Here is a 5,234-nt window from a genome sequence, read left to right as displayed (position 1 = left end):
ATAGAATAGATAGAATAGATAGAATGAATAGATAGATTAATAGAATAAATAGATATATTACCTGCGGTAACCTCTTCACTGGCATTTTCCCACGGTCCAGAGGCTACCTCAGGTCAGGCTGTGGGGGAGCGCAGGCTCAGTGATGTCACCGCTAGTTAACTGAGCCTGCACCCGCTGCGTCTCATTCATTCCCCAGTAGCTTACAGCTGGGAGTGGCTGCATTAGCAGCGCTCCCGGTTGTAAGCTTTATCTCCCCCAGATACTGCGTGGGACACTCATTATATTGGACTGCGACGGAATAGTGGGGATACTATTGGTTTGTTATTTTATTTTTAATTCAGAAGATTGTTGGCTTTGCTTGGAATGGCAAAATAATAAAATGGTAAAACTGTGTGGAGTTTTTTTTCATTAAAAGACTTTTTTCTGCATGTGTGTGTGTTTATTTAACCATTTAATTACTATAGGATTATTAATTGATAGGTGTCTTATTGATGCTTCTCCATTACTAAGCCAGCTTAATGTGACCTTTCAATAGGAAGGTGACATCAACCCCTCATTACCCCGCTTGCCACCGCTACAAGGCAAGTGGGAAGAGTCGGGCAAAGCACCAGAATTGGCGCATCTAATAGATGTGCCTTTTCTGGGTAGCCGCAGGCTGCTATTTTTAGGCTGGGGGGAGCTATATCAATGGCCCCATACCAGCCTGAGAATACCAGCCCCCAGCTGTGAGCTTTAGCAATCCAGGTTGTCAAAAATGGAGGGACCTCACGCCGTTTTTTTAAATTATTTAAATAATTTAAAAAAAAGTATGAGGACCCCTCTATTCTTTATAACTAGCCTTGCTGAAGCTGAAAGCTGAGGGTTGCAGCCCCCAGCTGTGAGTTTTGTCTGGCTGGTTATCATAAATATGGGGGAACCCACACCGGGTTTTTTTTTTTTTTAAATATTTATTTATAGCGCAGGAGCGGCAGATGAAAACTCCAATCTGCCGCTCCTGCTGTCACCTTAATTAGCGGCTGTAGGTGTCAGATGATAGGAGCAGTAGTCCCATCAGCTGGCACCAGTGATCGGAGGTAAAGTTTATACCTCTGATTACAGCTGAGTGCTCCCTGCTGTCTTCTGACAGTGTGGGAAGCGCGGCTCTCTGACCAGTGGGGATGATTTCCCTGCCAATCAAAAGCGGTGTTTACCGTACTGTCATGCACATGACAGCATGTCTAACACTGTATTGTCGGACCCCCCCATTCAAGTGAATGGGGTTCGGGTCCGCTCTGCTGGATGACAGGCTGCATGGACGCATCATGCAGCCTGCCATCTAGATGTAGCAGAGCCGAGTGTGACATCACATCCAGCTGTCCTTGACTTTTCTGCAGCAAATACACTGCAAGAAAAGTCAGCCTGCGTATTTGCAGTGTTTTTTCACCATCCATTCAAGTCAATGTGTGGAAAACGCTGAAAAAATGCTGGAAATGCGCTGAAAGAAGTGACATGCTCTATGTCCAAAAAATGCAGCAAAGCACAAAATACTGATCACACAAAAAACCAATGTGTGTGCATGAGATTTCTGAAATCCTATAGGCTTTGCTGGTACTGTATAAAGCAGATGAAAATTAGCATAAAAAAAGCTGCAAAAACGCCCTGTGAGAACTTACCCTAAAAGTCGCAATTTTTGTGCAATGCAAAAATGTTAAGATTTTTGGTGTTTTCACATTGGTGTCAAAAAGCTCCTTCAAAATTGGTGAAGCTGGTATGGGATGGGGCATGACCCCACGGTTCGTCTAAGTCATGATGAGCTTTGACTGGAATTAAATTTGTGGCAATGCACATGAAAGTACATACCACTTTTCAGATGTGCCTCATTCATTAAGATGTATGCACCTCTCAATGAATCAGGCCTCTCTGACTCCACCACACCCCCTTATCAAGATTGGCGTGAACATCCCTGGTCATCTGATGTGAGGCATGTCAGTTGTTTTAGCTTCATGTCTGGCAAACTTTGCTCTCTACACACACTAGGTATTATGCTCTGCAATCCTTCCTCCTTCTCAGCTCTTTATAACAATATTATATACCTGACCATAAGATGCAGCGAATATTTGAAGGGATTGAAAAAAAATAAAACCATTTCAACCTTTGATTCAGAATTAACTTTTTCATACTCTTAATAATTCCAGATAAACAACAGAATTATTTGCTAACATCAGCTAAATAGTTTGTTGAAACTAATTTTCATGTTATATTTAATTAGAAATGAGTGGATCATTTAAGTGAAATTGAATTTTATTGAATTTTAGAAAGATCCGCATTTGACAAAAAGTGGATTTTTCGAGAATTTGCATTTATCTGTACCCTAATGTGCCATCAAATGGTTATAAAAATAATCCTCACCGTTCACCTGTCTGCCGCCACCCTACAAATCACTGGTACCCATCCAGTCCTCGCGTGTCGCAGGGATACTGCAACAGAAAGAGGACGGAAGATCATGGTGTCTGACTAAATGTGCACCTGAACTGGATAGATCTGCTTTGCCTTGCAGTTAGCTGTGTAGATTTCCTTTGTTCTGGTGTTGCAAGGGATAAACGGTGTAGATTTGCCTTGCTAAGTTGTTGCAATGGTTAAACAGTTCTGTTCATCTCCTAGAGCTCTCCATCCTGAGTTATCTCAGCTGTTCTGAGTTTGCCAGTCCCCTCTGGTATATATGCTTACCTCTTAGCTTGGCTAGGTGCTTGCTATAACCTGGTTTGGAGCTGGAGGTGTGAGCTTTTTGAAGAGAGATCGTCTACGACTCATCTCTGAGGAAATCTGTTTGGAAGTTTTTTTCAGTGTTTTTACCTTATCTCCTGTTTGGTTTGCCTCACCTAATACTTCCCCTTTCCCTTTTCTGTAGTCTGTGACCACATTGAGTGATTGCTGTTTCTTTGATCCATGTCTGTTTCTCTTTGCGTCTTTATGTTAGAACAGGACTAGCATTCCTGCTGCCCTACGCACTAGTCAGGGTCTATCTCAGGGTAAGACAGGGATAGGAACACGATCACCACATGGGGTGAAATAACCCATTTAGGGACACACAGGGCATTTCAGGGTTGCACAAGAATGCCCCCTTTAAATATTTCCCTAATGGCAGAGCTCCCCTTCCCTTCAGTTTCATCGTGCACCATCTTGTTTCTGGCAGAAGCATGACATCGTCACATCTTCTGATCCCTGCCACTCACATTTGGAATCTTCCTCTTGCACTGCTCTGGACTTCTGGGTGTCATGGTGCCTAGAGTGGTTCTGTGCAGGTGCATGGGAGGTCAATAGCATCATGATGCGTCACTGATGCAGTTAACCTGCCACATGTCTGGGCAGGAACCTCTGGGCACCATGACACCTCGAAGACTGGCACAGTCTTAGAGGACTGAAGATTTCAATGTCAGCTGCGGGATGCTGGAAGATGCAGTGAGTATTGGACAAATGTCAGTAAGTAGTGGAGGGGCTGGAGAGGTGAGTGCTGATGGCAGTATAAGGATTTTTGAATTTATTTTACATATTATGGTTATTATACTCTGGGGTATGAACAGACAAATTAAAATTTTAGCTAAGCCAATCATCTCTATATTTAATGTATTAAATAGTTTCTGACTAAAAATACCAGCATCAATTCATGTAATGATGTCAGTGACTCATTTACATGAGAATAGTATAATAAGTTATCCCCTATCTTTAGGCCCACTTGGACAGTCAGTGATGCTGAGAAGGGGGCTCTGAAGGGTCCATCTAAATGGAGCAGAGTTCAAGTGTATGTACTTTGTGAGACTACTGGAGATAATTAATCGCTGTATAGTAAGTTTGTGATTCCTCACATTACTTTCACGGAGTGCTGGATGGACTCAATGGACTTACTATTGAGCCTGTATCCTGCTCTGTGCTTGCAACTCATGTAAGAGCTGCATACATGAGCTGTATTTTGTCCAAATGGTTTTCAAATGATAGGTTCACTTGAAATGCTTTGCCTTTGTATTTCTTAAATGGAGAGAGTCTCTTCTGTAATACATGTAAAGAAAGGAACACAGGCTTGTTATATGGGTTTTCTTTTCTAAAGCTATTTTGATTTATTTCAGGTGATACTGACAGGGTGTGTTCAGAAACCCCTTTCTTGAGCACCACAAGAGCCTGTACTGCCCCTGCTCAAAATCTTACCTGGGGAACATTACATACTTTACGCTTATTTCCTGGCGTATAAAAATGTCATATTTTTACACAATGCCATCCCCTCTATTTTTCAGAAAGTGGCATAAACTATAGTAGAATTCATATTCTAGTGCGAGACCAAATGAGACAAAAAATATTAAGGACACTTTTGATCAAAACTTAAAAGTCCTTTATCGATAAATTCACTTTTGTGCAGGCTTGGACTGGCCCACCGGGGAACAGGAGAATCCTCAGGTAGACCCCTGTGTAAGAGTGGGCCCCACACCCCACTATATGAGCAGTTGTTTTACATAATACACTTGATTCACTATTTACAGACAACGACATGAAATCATTATTTTCAAAAACTACCCCGTTAATTACTATTTATATGGTAAGTATAGACAAAAAAAATAATATTTTTATGTAAATGAACAGTGGGACAGTGCCATAATCAATGTTACTGGTGGGCCCATGCCACCCCTATCTGGCACTTCTTTTGTGTATAGACCATACAATATTGTAATTCTGCTAACACTATTGGTCCAGTAGTACAATAATAATCCTTACCGTACTTATCAGTAAATCATGTTCTTATTGTCTGGTAGGCATACCTTACTACTTATTGTCGCTGGCTCGTTGGTCTAGGGGTATGATTCTCGCTTTGGGTGCGAGAGGTCCCGGGTTCAAATCCCGGACGAGCCCATGCTTGTGGAAAGCTTTGACGCAGGTCTCTTGCATGCTGTGCTTCCTCCTGCAGGCTGGTCCGTTGCATGGATTTTCTAGGTACACAAAATGAGAATGCTTGGTCTGGGGGAAATTGTGTGTAAATGGGTTAGTAACTGGCTTAGTGATAGAAAGCAGAGGGTGGTTATAAATGGTATAGTCTCTAACTGGGTAGCTGTGACCAGTGGGGTACCGCAGGGGTCAGTATTGGGACCTGTTCTCTTCAACATATTCATTAATGATCTGGTAGAAGGTTTACACAGTAAAATATCGATATTTGCAGATGATACAAAACTATGTAAAGCAGTTAATACAAGAGAAGATAGTATTCTGCTACA

General features: G+C 42.0%; 1 non-coding gene across 1 annotated transcript; it reads left to right on the top strand.

The window, feature by feature from the left end:
- Window positions 1-4,803: 4,803 nt before the first annotated feature.
- On the top strand, window positions 4,804-4,875 carry TRNAP-UGG (transfer RNA proline (anticodon UGG)). The gene has a single exon. It is a non-coding gene; the product is annotated as a tRNA-Pro (tRNA).
- Window positions 4,876-5,234: the final 359 nt, after the last annotated feature.

This window comes from Ranitomeya imitator, chromosome 3 (assembly GCF_032444005.1).
Source record: "Ranitomeya imitator isolate aRanImi1 chromosome 3, aRanImi1.pri, whole genome shotgun sequence".
NCBI classification, from domain to species: Eukaryota; Metazoa; Chordata; class Amphibia; order Anura; family Dendrobatidae; genus Ranitomeya; species Ranitomeya imitator.
Note: the sequence above shows the minus strand (reverse complement) of the source record. Positions and strands in the feature narration are given on the sequence as shown.